At 43.6% G+C, this 14,986-nt stretch overlaps 1 pseudogene across 1 annotated transcript; it reads left to right on the top strand.

The window, feature by feature from the left end:
• Nucleotides 1-635: 635 nt before the first annotated feature.
• On the top strand, nucleotides 636-12,107 carry LOC110296590 (large ribosomal subunit protein uL22m pseudogene; annotated as a pseudogene). Its single transcript, XR_015047650.1, has 7 exons — nucleotides 636-840; nucleotides 5,550-5,651; nucleotides 5,791-5,917; nucleotides 6,634-6,977; nucleotides 8,158-8,352; nucleotides 9,494-9,666; nucleotides 10,470-12,107. The product of XR_015047650.1 is annotated as a large ribosomal subunit protein uL22m pseudogene (transcript).
• The last annotated feature ends 2,879 nt before the right edge of the window (nucleotides 12,108-14,986 follow it).

The raw sequence follows: 14,986 nt of genomic DNA, 5'->3' as shown, positions 1-14,986 counted from the left end.
GCCTCACCTGGTTCACCTTCTTAAAGGGACAGGAGGACAGGAAGGAAACTTGTTAGACAGGTAATAAACTTTAAAACCTGGAGGCGTCTTGGTTGGAATGAGACTGAAGGCGCCGCCTAGTGGGTGTTGCTAGGAATTGACTAGACAGACATTCTTAAATGTATCCTAAACCCAACCCAGTTTTGATCCAGCTTTCAATCCAATTCCCCTTGACTTAAAAAAGATCTCCGTTTTACTTCCTTTCTTTTCTGTGAACTCGAGACTTGTCATGCTCACTTGGAAATTTAGGAGTGGGAGACACTCCTTCATCCTGTTCGGCTTCGATGACAACCATGCAAATTGGTACGATCCTTAACAAAGTCAGGAGTAGTCCTCAGGGGGGAAGCTGGCGTGACTAGGGTGTTTAGTGGCAGAGAAAGATTGAGATTGAGAAAGGCCTGCAGGCAGGGAGCCTCAAGGTGCGCTCAGGGAGTGGTGCATGGACCAGTTTGACTGCTGGGGCACAGCATTTGTCTTGGGAGCCAGGGCAGAAAGACAGGTGTGGACCAGAACCGGGAAGGTTTTGGTAAACAGGAGGAGGAGTTTGAACTTTGCCTTCTACCCATGGAGCAGACACGGAGATCTGGGGAGCATTTCCAGTACAGTTTTAGTGAAGTGGTGGCAGCTCTGGGCTCTCTCTTTGGGACTGCCTCCCATCCTACTTAATAGATGTCTGTTCAGCCTTCACTATGTATGTGTTTTAAACTCAGAGACAGTAAAGTACTTATCCTAAACAAATTACTTGTCTGAAGAGGGCTAGGGGATAGGGGGAGCTGAAGTCAGCACACAGATGACTATAAGGTAAGCAGGGCGGAACCCCAAAAAGGTGTGTGAGCTATGAAGCCACTCATGGCTCCAGTCCCTGGGGCCCCTCTTTTTCATCCTTTTCTGGCTTCATCCCATTAATGTGACTCACACATATCTTTTTATCATTTAAATTGTTGCATATTGTGGTCATTGTACTGGAGGGGAAGTGGTAGATCGTAGATACTATTAGAATTAATGCTTCTTATTTTCCATTTTTTTAAAAAAGATACAAGTATTGGTAGATAAATATGATCCCTAATTTCTTGACCTACTCTCGTTGACATAAATAAGTAAATGTATTATATAATAGTCATTGGAAAAACCATGTTCAATGGGAAGAACTAAATGTTGAATAGAACTCTTCTTTCCCCACTCTGTAAAATACTCTAAGTTAAAAATCATCTACTATTTTTTTGTAGCTCCTCTCAAAATTCTCTCCATGTCTCCATACAATTTTATACTTGTCTGTCTGTCTAACTGTCTATCTCTCTCTCTCTCCCCACTCCTCTACACAGATATGCATTTAAACTGAGGGCAGGGGTTAGGGCACAGTGGACACATACTACTTTGCACTAGGGATATCTTTTCTTGATGTTCGGCATCTGGCAAGGAGAAGGCCCATGCCTGCTCTCCAGGCAGAGCGTTGTGATTTCAGCAGGGAGGAATGGATAAAGGGTACAAAGCCAACAGAAGGGGGGATGGAGCAGTATTGGACAATCACTGCTAGGAAATAAGCCAGACTCTGATGAGGTAATGCATGTGCTCGTTCGTGGGGTTTGTTAAAGTTAGAAGACCCTTGGGACCCAAGGAGATGAGGGAATTATGTCATGCAGTGGAAGCTGGAGTGTTGAGCTCTGGAAAGGAGCCTTGCTTTTGTTTTAGGGTAAACTTTCTATACTGGTGTGCATTGTTTGTTTGTTTTTGTTTGTTTTGTCTTGTCAACTCGGCACAAGCTATAGTTATCTGGGAACAGGAAAACTCAGTTGAAGTATTGCCTCTGTCAGATTGGCCTGTGGGGAAGTCTGTGAAGGTATTGCCAAGATTAAAGACTAGTGTAGGAGGACCCAGTGCACTGTGGGCAGTGCCATTCCTGGGCAGGTGGTCCTAGGGAGTATCAGAAAGCACACTGAGTAAACCTCGGGATGCAAGCCAGGAAACAGTGTACTTTTACGACCTCTGCTTCAGTTCTTACCCCAGGTTCCTGCCTAATGGCATCCCTTCATCCCATCCTTTCCTCCCCAAGCTGCATCCATATGGCTCCTGAGTCCTTTACCTTCATTCAGGGTGACCTCAGTGTGACATTTCTTTCTGATGCGTGTTACACACAGGAGTCACTTTCAATTTTGGACTCTGTCTTTAGATAGCAGTGTGACCCCATCAAGATATTTACACTCTCTAGGCTTGGGTTTCACTGAAGCAACATTATCTCTGAGGCTATTTCCAGGGCCTTACCTGGCTAATGGAAAGGCATCAGGACTCTGAGTCAGAAAACTTAGGCCAGTTCCCTTGATTGTTCTGTGCTTTGGTTTCCTTGACTATAAAAATGAGATTAATCAAGCCCATCTCATAAATCAGGAAAGACAATCAGATGGGAGAAAGCCCTTCCTTACCTCCCTGAGCGAATGTTAATTTTCTAGAGGAACAATCGGGTCTGGGGCTTGTGATGTTCTCCCTTGGGGCCTCTTACCTTACTCCTGAACTCAACAACCTTTGTGACTAACATATCATTCTTTTTTTTCCCTTTAAAAATTAACTTTATTGAGGATGGACAAGGGATAAACTGCACCCATTCTGAGTAAACCGTTCAGTGGGCTCTGACAAATGCATATGCCCTCATTCCAGCCACTTCAATCCAGATACAAACTGCTCCTATTACTTAGAAATCTTTCCCTGTGCCGCTTTAAACAATCGAACTTCTGGCCCCAGGCATCTGTCAGCATAGATAAGCGTGTCCTTTTCCAGAATTTCATTAGTCTCTGGGGTCTGGCTTTTCCTTTTTAGCAGGATGTTACCACGATGCCTCTCCACTACACATGTGTCAAATGTTGGCCCTGGTTGCTAAGCATCATCCTCTGTGTGGATGTCCTAAGACATTACTTAACAATTCTAAGTGACAACTGAAAACTTCTTCTCCACTCTGCTTCCCTAGCAGCCAAGGCCTCTGATCTGAGGTCCTCCCACTCGGACTCTGCTCCTCCCTAGTTGAAGTTGTCTGGTTCCTTCTTAACTCAGCAGTCAGGAAGGAGAGCTGTAGTCTCTGCAGCTGGGGCTTCCCCTGAACTCTTGCTTATTCCTGTAACCCTGGACTTCACACTGCTTTGGTTATAGTGTCTCCTCTTTTCCCTGACTAGTTCCTTTCCCAGAATAAGGTTAAGTTACACCCAACTTAGGTCAAGGCCTTGTACATCCAAAAAGCTCTGGTTAAAACCCAACTTAGATCCCTAGAAGGGTGGCCCATAAGGTGGCTAGTAACCACACTGAGAGCATTAGTACAAATTAACTTATCAGATCAGTGTCAGGTCTCCTAACAAGGGCTCATGTAGATGGGACCAGAACAGCTTTGCTAGTTACAAGGGGCGGGCCCACACTCGCAGAAGCAAGATTTAGGAGATTGTGTGGGCTGTGGGAAGGAAACCTAGCTCATAGCTGTGCAGCGTTGGAGTGGATTCTGTACATCTTTGATCATAGCCTGGTCTGGTCTTCCCCTTCCCTTCTCAGCTGTGTGCTTACCTATCTCCCCTCTGATCCTGGTTTACTATCAGGCACAGGGGCGGGGATAATAATAGCTACCGTTTATTACAGCACCTACGCATGCTCCTGGGCACTTTACATATATTATGTCTCTTCTCACACCAACCCTTTGAGCAGTGTGTTATTAGTCCATTTTATAGATGGAAAAATCCAGACATTGACAGGGGAAGTCACTTGTTAAAGTCACTCAGTTGTAGAACCAGGATTGAACTCAGTTCTGTAGGACCCTTTGGCTAGGGTCCCTAACTCAGGGTTTTCAGAAGCAAAGATGTCAGGGTCACCCCTTTGGCTCATTCCTCCATCCCTATGCAGTCAAAGAAACTGTATCATAATGTAAAGTCTAATCAAATATGTTTTCCTAATTTTGCGTTTTATAAAATGGAGTCACCTGGAATGAACTTCTTGGCATTTGAGGTCTTTGGTTCATATTGCAGGTGTGAGATTTAGTCACGTGGTTCCATGTTGATTTCTTCTACAAGTGTATGATTCACTCTTATTCATTGTATGAAGAACGTCTTATTTTTAAAGGACTCTTGTTCTACGGTGGTTAAGTGTTCTACCCTTGAATTGCCACACTGGGTGACTCCCATTGTTTATCCTGCTTGTCCGTGTGCCTTCTAAGCAGGTTTAATCCCACTGAGAGGAACTTCCATTAAGGTTTGGCTAACTTTACAAGTCACTGATTGATTAGCATATACCGAGGCAGCCTGTGGCCATTCTCTTCACCCCAGATGTTTTTCTCTCGATCCGCACCATTTTGCTAGGAAGGAGACACTCAGATTGTTCAGGTACCTGAGTCGTCATATCAGAACCTGGTCTGTTCTGAGAGAGTGACAGTTTGAAGAAGTTTCTCTGAGGTGTCTTAGGAGGTTTACCTAATCACTTGTTTGATATTATGCAAACCACATGTTTCCTTAGCCTCAGCTTTGCACCTGTACAAAATGAGGGGGGTGGTGATGCTATGATATGAATGTGTTCGTGCCGCCCCCCCCCAAGCTTTATGAATTGAGAATTTAATCCCCGGTTCATATACTTGGGGATCAGGCCTTTGGGAAGCAACTTGGATTAGATGCCATCACCAGGGTAGGTCTTTTTTTGTTTGTTTTGTTTTTTCGAGGCAGGGTTTCTCTGTATAGCCTTGGCTGTCCTGGAACTCACTCTGTAGACCAGGCTGGCCTCAAATTCAGAAATCCACCTGCCTCTGCCTCCTGAGTGCTGGGATTAAAGGCGTGCGCCACCACGCCCGGCTGCACCTAGGTAGTCTTAAGAAGGCTTTACACAATGAAGAAGACACTCAAGTTTTTACCCCGGCTCTGTCTTGTCGTGTTGTGATGCAATCAAAAGGCCCCTAGCAGATGTCTTTTGCTAAAATACTCACTCTATGCTTTTGACTTCTCCAGCTTCAGAACCTAAATCACCTCCTCTTCTTCACAAATCACACAACCTTGGGTATTTTGTTACAGTAAGAGAAAAAAGGAGAGGGGAGAGGAGGAGGAGAAGGAGGAAAAGAAAAAGAAGCGAAGAAAGGTGGCAATAATATTGGTCATAGATAAGGCAAAGAAAATATGATGAAATATGGGAACGGAAGCTCCTGTAATCAGTATGTGACTTAAAGATACAGGCACTTCATATGTATGACCAGGGATATTTGTAAAGAAGGTTTGAAATGATCAATGCTGAAATCTGCCAAAACAAATTAAAATTAGTCTCTAGGTTAAACAGGATATTGGGCTGAAGCTCAGCTCAAGATGAGAACAGACAATGCTAAAAATAAAAGAGAAACGAAGAGAAACCATTCAATCCACCTACATTAAGAAAGCATTCGGGAAATAGTACCTACCATGTTGATGCTTCGAGGGTATACTGTATTTCTCTCTGAGTTTAGTTACACTGTCGGCTCCCTGTATATCTCTGAAGTATTAAAATTCTCTAAAGCATTCTGTTTATCCTAGGAGCAAAAGGGAGTGGAGAAGCTGTGAGCTGGTGTTGCTTGCTTAGCGTGCACGTTATATGAAAGAGGTTGGAAAATGAGTATAAGAAGCTACAAAAGGGAGGTGAGCTGATTCTGGGGCTGCTGGAAGGGGGGGTGGGCAGGCACTCTGTGGGAATTAGCTTGGAGTTCCGCCTCACATCCAAGTGTGTATTTAGAGAGGAGCCTTTAGCTAAATACCTTCTTATCCCCATTCTTATCAGATCTCACAACAAAGTTAAAAAACATCGCTGCACAACCACTTTAGTATTTCAATTCATTTCTGCCTCATCGGAGTGTGAGAGTGGGCAAGTCAGTACTGTGAAGAAGCCATGATCCAGATTCCTTGTGGTAATACTTGTGGACGCTTTGTGAGAAACCCTGCTTTCCTACCCTGTCTTGTTTGCATGACAGCCTGAGAAGGCAGCAATGCCAACCTGAAGAATTAACGTGTGGTTTTTAGTAACACCCAAGCAGGTAGTGGGTGGGAGGAAAAGGAAGAGAGCAGATGTCTTAGTGAACCCAGGCATGTTAAAAATTTAATAAGGGCAGGCCGAGGCAAGTGCTGAACACAACCCCCTAGGAACACAGTGAGATCTTGGTCATTGTCAAAAGTTTACTAGTTAGATCTTGGGAGAGGAAAGGAGAATGGCAAACTGATTCTTGTTTAAAGTTGATTTTTAGTTTATCAAGCATGGGAGGGGAGAGGGCTAAAATAAGCTGCCAACTATGTCTTTCAGGCTAGCAGAGTTTACTTCTAGAATGTGTTGCCAGTCTAGGCTGGAATCTCTAGGGAATTTACTTCTACAGAGAGCCAGGAAGAAAATTGGCATAAGCCACCCTGAGTTCTGGGCCAGCCTTGCCTACACAGTGATTTCCAGGACAGCAAAGGCTAAACAGGGAGACTCTGTCTGAAAAACAAAAACCAGTCCCCTAACCCCCAAATTGAAAAGGACTTAGAAGTATGAGACCTTTCATTTGAGCATAGATTGAATGTCTTTCAATTTTTGATCAGAAGAAGTTTTTAATCAAATAATTCTAACAGATAACTTAAAATTTTATCTTAGTTACCTTTCTTTTGCTGTGGTGTGAGTAAGGCAACTTACAGAAGAAGCGATTTTATTTTGGAGTTAAAGTTCCGGAAGCTTGGAGTCCGCCATGGCAGATCACGGCTAGCTGGGGTAGCAGCTGAGAGCTCCCATCTTGGATAGCAGACGGGAAGCAGAGAGTGAACTTGAACTGGTGCGAATCCTTTGAAGTCTCAAGTTTGCTCTGGTGAAGTCCTTCCTAGGCTGCACGGATAATCCGTCCCACATAGCCACCCACTGAGGAGCATCTATTCAAATGTCTGAGACTTATGAGGGACATCTCATTCAAATGGTCACACATTTCTTCTAATTCCCTTAGAAAGGTATTGTTATAAATTACTGTTATATATACTATATATTATAAACACATTTTATACAGATGCATTTTACATTATATATTCCAAATGCTATTATAAAGTTACTACTATACATACTATAAATTACATATATTCTACATACAGTTTCAAAGTTACTATTCTATAGACACACTCATGCATACATATTAGCAAATAAAGACAATAACAACTGCTGGTAAGAAACCAATGTACAACTTTCTAAATCTATCCCTTCCTCCCCAAACCAGGCCATACAGTCTGAGAGCCACCTAGTGATCAAGGTTGGTAACTGCAGCTGCTCTTTAGCACTCCAGGTATTCCAGCCATTGAAATTTGTTTACAAAAATCAGATAATACCAGGTAAACACTTCTTTTCAATGGACTGCGTTAGTGGTAGGACTTTCACATATTATTTCACATATGATTTAAAAGATGGGTAGGCTGTGAGGCAGAAAGATTTCTTGATTTCCTCATCTCAGTAAGAAAGGCCTTCCAACCAGGCCAGGAAGGAAAGGAGTTTTTTGCGAAGTGGCTTAACTGTTGAACTGGTGGCTTCAAATACAAAAGCAGAGAGCTAGTGGTTGAGGAAGTGCCTGCTGAGATAAAAGGGCCAACACAGTAGGCTGTTTGTGCTCCATTTTCCTCAGGAGAGAGTGGTTTACAAGGTTGCAGTATTCTCATGCTAACTAACCTCTGAGCCAGGCATCGACTTACAAAAATGTAGTGTTCCTTTTCTTCCTCCACATGCCCCCACTTCCTTTTCTTTCTTACTGATTTCCGTTCCTCCTTCCTTTTTCTTTTGTCATTCCCTCTCTTCCCTCCTTGTTTGGAATTCCAGTATAATAAAGTAAAAGGAAGGTCTAAACCCTGAAGTCCTAGGTGCTTGAAGTACTTAGTTTTTGTTGTTTACTTTTAAAGCTACCGGGTTTGGTGGAAAGGGTGGGAGACCCTGAACTAACCTCCCGGAGTCTGAGAGCCTTTTTCAGATGGGTTCCATACATTTCTATGATCCTGCTACGTCTGTGGTCAATCGCTGCACTCATACGAAAGGCCACTTGTTAGAGACAGAAAAAAGGGGCAGAGGGAGTGTGGGAAGTGTGTTGGCAGGATATGTATGGAAAAGGTGATTTTTATGTTCACCCTGGCATTGTAACTATTCATTCAACAGAAACGCACTGAACTCCTCTGGTAGACTGGACCTTGCTCTAAGTGTTGGAGACACAGCGGCTAACAGGAAAATAGAAAGCCCTGCACATCTGGCTTCACTGCTACTTGTCAGGAGGAGAAGAAGAAGATAGGTAGCACCTTAGTAAGTAGCAGGACACAGTTTTCATCTGGAAAGAAATACTAGGAGATAGAACAGGTAAGAGAAAAAATGTATTATTTGAGGAGTTGTCTATGATGTAGACTAGAGTGGGTTTTGACCAGAGTGTCCAAGAGTGGGCTCTATCTGCTATCAGGAGGGACAGTTGCCTTGCCAAGGGCTAGGCAGGAGGCTGCGGCACACGAGGAGATCTGTGGCCTGAGCAGAACTGGAAAGGAGAATCCTTGAAGCAGGTTGTCAGTGGGGCATGCTGGGACTGGAGACAAGTCAGTTGGATGCAGACGCTACTTCAGGCCTGGGCAGGCAAAGCTTGATAAGCACACGCCAGGAGAGAGACATCTGCCCAAGAACTGTTGTGCAGTGTGGTGTGGTGGGCTAGGCTGAGGTCAGTAAGGAGAAGGGGAGAGAAATTCAACAGAGTGGGCTAGAGCTGGCCTCGGGACTGACTTGTGCAGTCAGAACATCGTACTCTGTAAATCAGAATCATCAATAATTCTGTACGCAGAAGCCATTTGTTTAGATGTACGTTCTTAGTCTTAGTGTCTGAGTCAAGGAAGAGGAGGTAGCGAGCAGAGGCTGGCCAGAGTAAATAGTTCAGGAAAGAAATAACAATGGCTCATATTTCGGTTGTTGGGGAAGTGTGTCATAGGACATGTTGGCTGGCTAGAAGTGGAGGTGAGGGATGTTAACAATTTCCTAGCATCATACTAACAGTTGCGGTGCTTTATTTTTAAAATGCATCTGAATGTGAAAGTAAGAAAGCTGTAATGAGATCTGACTCCCACTTCTTGAGTGTCTGAAGACACCTACAGTATACTCCTATAATAAATAATTAAATCTTTTTTTTTTTCTTCGAGACAGGGTTTCTCTGTGTAGCCCTGGCTGTCCTGGAACCCACTTTGTAGACCAGGCTGGCCTGGAACTCAGAACTCCACCTGCCTCTGCCTCCCAAGTGCTGGGATTAAAGGCGTGCACCACCATGTGCTTTTTTTTTGAAATAATTAAATCTTAAAAAAAAAAGAGAAAAAAGAAAAAAGAAAAGAAAAAGAAAGAGCAGTGTGACCTGAGGTTTTCCCTACCGCTTGTTACCTGGTAGCAGGACTGAGCAAGGAGAAATTTCAGCCAAACTCTGACATTTTTCCCTTTCCTTTTGTTCTTTGACTGTGTCTCGGGACTGCAGCCTGTGCTTCTGCTCTGTGATTTGAGCTTTGAATTTTCCAGCACCAGCTGGAATGGAAGTGAAGGGTACTCTCTGTGATTCCTTGCATCTTTCTGGTTTGTTCCCTCGGTGTGAGCCTTGCTGCTGGCTTTGCTGTGGATCTAGGCCTCCACCCAAAGGTTCCATTTGTGCAGGTGAGGCACGTAAGTCTACCCGTTCTTTACTTGCCTTTCATCTTCTTAAGATAATTGATTTTGCCTTCTCTTATTAACTTTGCAGCTTGAAATTCTTCCCATGCTGTCGTTGTGCAAGTTTGAGAACTGAAAACAACTCAAAACAATGACAAAATCCCTTGTGGAAAAATGGCACACCTTGTTATTATCATAACTATTTTAACTTTTTGTCACAATTCTTTACAAACCACCCAGTTGTCGCAGAGCAAAATATAAGCATAGGTCTTGTGTCGTGTGTGTGTCCGGGTTCTTTTGGTCCTTGAAGAGTTGAGATTATAATACTGAGATCCAAGGACATTCACATGCATTCAAAGCAAACAAATGTTCCCTACTAATTTTGGCCTTTGATCTCATCCATTACTAGCTGCGAGTCTGTGGGCAAATCTTTTGAGTTCTCTTAGCTTCGGATAGAAGATCTAACCGGAATTCTGGGGCAGGATTTCATGTTCTGCTCTAAAGGCTCGCTAACATTAAGATCACTAGAGAATGCTATCTGGTTGGCTCTCAGACCCAACTGGTGATCCATCACAATTTCAGAATAATCTCATTTTCCCATGGAAGATTTCTGAGACAAGGCAACGGGACAGAAGGTGAGCTACTGAGCTAGCTTCTAAAGTACATGCCACTGTGTGGGAGTTAGAAAAGGAGCTACAGCTGCATACTGCTAGGAGGTCCTGACACAGCACTGATACAGCTCTTTAGCCAAACACATCTGAACCATAATCATTCTGGTTCACTTCATTCATTGCAGTTTCATCTTACAGGAAGTCATGATTCCCTCATTTGCTCATCTGATGGATGATGAATATTCAGCAAAGGCCATGTAACTGGCTCAAGGTTCTGCATCTGGTCAAAACAAAGGGACCTTCTGAAATGAGAACTTGGAATATCAGTTGCTTGGTTTGGCTCTTGCTTGTCTGTGTGGACAATAGGGATATGATTTTTGTGAGTATCTTGGTAGCGGTGACCAGGTTCCTTGGGAATCCATGGATTCAGAGTATTCACAACATAAGAGAATAGTGAAGAACATTGGATGTCAGGGAATGAGCATTCAGGTCTGGAGAAAATGAAGGTAGCTAAGTCACATGGGCCGGTCTTCCCATCGAAGCTGTGGCAGGGTGTGATTGATGTCCATTGAACGTGTCCTCTGGGTCCGGAGAGGTGGCTGGCTCTCAGCACCTTAATAGTACCTGTTGGCTACTGCAGTTAGGTTCTGTTCCAAGGACCCACATGGTCACTCACAATACACATATCCAGCTCCAGGGCATTTGACACCTTCTTCTCAACTCCCTGGACCTCACACACACACACACACACACACACACACACACACACACACACACACACACGAAACATTCATACACGCAAAATAAATGTGAAAGAGTGAATAAATGAGAGAACCACATGAGTTCCTACAGTTGCTATGGGTTCAAACTGCAATGTGCATATAGTTTTCAGGAGAATTCTGAGTCAGATGAGCCCAGCAAGAACTCTCCATGGTCATCTCAGAGTCCCCAAATAGTTACAAGGCATTCTGTGCCACTATTAAAGAGCTAGCGAAGACTAACTAATATACTAATATGGGAAAAGCTGTAAGACCAGTAGTAGAATGAATAAAGTTATTTCAGAAAAATTCGACTACTGCGAGAGTTGGGTGCACTGCGGGTACCTAACCTGAGGATCTGGGCAATGTAGACACTGCAGGTTTTACCCCCGCCATGCATCCACACGAGTGCTTCTCTTGACATTTCTCGAAAATGGGAGAAGAAGAATAAGATTGTTTACCCACCTCAACTGCCTGGCGAACCTCGGAGACAAATAAAATACAGCAAGGACAAGATGTGGTACCTGGCAAAGATGATACGAGGCATGTCCATTGATCAGGCTTTGGCGCAGCTAGAGTTCAATGATAAAAAAGGGGGCTCAGATCATTAAAGAGGTTCTCTTAGAAGCACAAGACATGGCAGTGAGAGACCATGATGTGGAATTCAGATCCAACTTACACATAGCTGAGTCTCCTTCAGGCCAAGGCCAGTGCCTGAAGCGCATCCGTTACCATGGCCGAGGTCGCTTTGGCATCATGGAGGTCTATTGCCACTATTTTGTAAAGCTGGTGGAAGGACCCCCACCCCCACCTGAAGCACCCAAGACAGCAGTTGACCACGCCAAGGACTATATTCAGCAGCTTCGCAGCCGGACCATCATCCATACTCTATGAGATTTGTGCCGGTCATCCTGGCTCCACGGTGTATATAGCTTATGTTTATTTTAAAAAGTAAAAACAAGTGATTTTAAAAGAAAGAAAAGAAAAATTCACACATATCCTTGTTTATTAAGGTAGAAACGATTGACACACAAATGTAGGTGTCTGAATCAGTAGTCTTGAGAAGATGGAGCAGAAGAACAGCATCTCCATCAGAAGCTCAAGGGCCTGTTGCCAATGTTACAGACACCAGAAAAGCAAGGGCTCCCCCCTGGGCAAGGCAGGTAATCCACTTACATTGCCCAGTGTGAAGGAAGATGTCTTATACTTAAAAGATCAAATTGTGTGCAGCCTGGGGGACAGATGAGAGATAACAATGGCACTAGACTTTGTGCACCATATCAGCTTGTTGTGTGGGTCTCCAGGCCCAGCCCTTCCCTTATGGGCTTGCAGGCCCCCACACAGCTGCCCAAGCCTCTCCCACAGCTGTTGCTGATCTCAGCTGCTGCTTCCTGCCCTAGACTTTCCCTCATCACCAACCTCCTGCTGCTCACAGGAAGGAGAAGAGCCATCTACTAGAAAGATGTTCTCTTTCTTCATCACCTTTGGAAAACTGATTCTTTAAATGACCACTGAGACCAGTTTTCCCACAGAAGACAAATTTTAATTTCTTTTGAAGATTTTCCCATTTAGTTTTATGAATATGTTTTTTTTTTTTTATGTCTGTGCCTGTATGAGGTTTATATGCATGTAGTGCCTGCAGAAGTCAAAGGGCAAGGGGTCTTCTGAAACTGAAGAGACAGGGTGTTTGTCAGTCACCTGATGGGGGGTGCTGAGAACTGAACCTGGGTCCTTTGCAAGTGCAGTAAGCACTCTTAACCTCTGAGTCACTCTTCTTTCCTCAGGAGATACAGTGTGTGTGTGTGTGTGTGTGTGTGTGTGTGTGTGTGTGTGTAACCTGCATGTATATATGTGTACCATATGTATGCAGTGCCCAGGAAGTTCGGAAGAGGGCATCAAATCCCCTGGTACTGGAGTTATGGATGGTATAAGCTGCCATGTGGGTGCTGAGAGTCCCAGGTCCTCTGGAAGAGCATCCAGTGCTCTTAACAACTGAGCCATCTCTCCAACCCCTCATTGGCTGCTCATTTGATAGATGAAGATTTTGAAATCAACAGAGGCCAAGTAATCGTCTCCACTAACCAGTGCCTCTCCTCGGGTGTGAACATGGCATGGCTCTCCAAAGGCCCATGTGGTAAGGACTGGTCCCCTGGGTAGTGCATGCTAGAAGGTTTGGAAACTTTGGGAGCTGGGCTCCGGCAGAAAGTTTTAAAGTCACTGCAGTTGTATCTTGAAAAGGGATTCTAGGACCCAATGAGTCAGTCCTTTCCTGTCTTGACCTTTTCTCCTAGAGCCTGTCTAGGTATTTCTGCCCCTAGTTGCTACTCTCATGAGGTTGGAACAGCCAGGCCTTCTGATGTTGGGCTTTGGAACTCCAAACTGTGAGCTAAATTAAGCTTTTTTTTTTTTTTAAATCAAATATATGACCTTACTTGTCACACCACCTTTTTCCAAGGAAAATCTTAGGGTATGGCTACTATACAATATGGAATTTAATTAACAAACAATACGGTATTTTAAAAGTATGATTAAAAACAAAAAAAAGTTTCCATTGCAACATAAAAATATAAAGAAAATGTGTTTATAGTAAACGTTTTGATCACTTGTCATGAGTGCATAAAGGTGGCATAATGGAACACACAGTTGCTTGCCCCTATATGCAGGGTTTGGATCCAAATATAGGCAGGTTTAGGTTGTATGTTGCTAAATTTAAACACTGTGTATAAGTTGTCACCAATTCTTGACTTTGCTCAGATGATCAAGAACTCATGGGAAAGATTCGAAGCAAACAAATTTTTAAAACTTGTGAATTTATTTGGTTGTTCTATTCCTGGAAAAATTATTACATCTTAGAGCACTGCAAAAATTACTTTGTATTTATATTTAGTGTAGTTAAATTCTTAGCTCAGATATTTTTCGCCCACACAGATGTCTGGTGGGGAAACTCAATGTCATTGCTGGGTGTGGGGGATTTTATTGTTGTGTGGGACAGTCACATCATGGCCCCAACCAATGAGTGAATATCTGTCAGTAGCAATCCCTTCCCCAGTTGATGACCTAGAAACACCTAGACACATTTCCTATGAATTTCTAAGGAGGTAGTACTGTCCTCATTTAGCAGAAGTGCTTTAATAATGACATTTATTGTTTTCCTTGCCCTTAAACTTTGGTTTGAAAGGAAGCATCAAGGAGTATATGGCAGGAGAGTCCTCAGGAAAGGTGTGGTGTATGCCATTTTAACCAAGGGACTCACACTTAAATTAGAGCATGGGATCTAATGTCTTCAGAGTAAGGTTCCTTTGTTACACTTCCCTTTCTCCTCTGTGTGACTCCAAAATCTCGTTTTACCTGGAAAAATCCAGAACCCTAGCTTCAGCTTTTTTGAGTCTGCTCTTCTCCGTATGGAGACACAATAATATGTTCAAAGAGCTCGCCCTACTCTAGTAAGAATGATCCCCTCAGGTATTCCAACTCATCTTCTATAATTTAGTACATGAATTCTTATAGAGAGGTTTAATCCACGTGGGACACCCCTTTGGAGGGTACATGATGACTTGGATAAATGTTAAGTTCAGAATGGGAACGAGATAGGCAGAAGCTAATGTTTTTAGGCTGCCTTTGATGAGTAAGGTAACTTGATTGTGCATATTGAAGATTGCAGATGGCTGGAGGCATTTCTTGGAGAGACAATACTACTTTGGATGTGTGCCCAAAGTCCATGTATGGGAGCCCTACTCTGTAGTGCATTAGCACTGGAAGACAGGACTTTTGAAAAGTGATTAGGTCATAAAGGCTCAGCCTTCGTCAACATATTATTGGCGTTTCTGTAATAGTGCACTTGCTGTAATGGTGGGCTATGCCCGTTTGTCCACTCTTGCCCATCTACCTTCTGCCGTAGGATGATAGGGTAGGAAAAGCTCTTTCAGGTGGCAGCACCCTTTTCCTGCATCCTAGCCT

This window comes from Mus caroli, unplaced genomic scaffold (genome assembly GCF_978045245.1).
Source record: "Mus caroli unplaced genomic scaffold, Mus_caroli_1 scaffold_7, whole genome shotgun sequence".
Lineage (NCBI taxonomy): Eukaryota > Metazoa > Chordata > Mammalia > Rodentia > Muridae > Mus > Mus caroli.
Note: the sequence above shows the minus strand (reverse complement) of the source record. Positions and strands in the feature narration are given on the sequence as shown.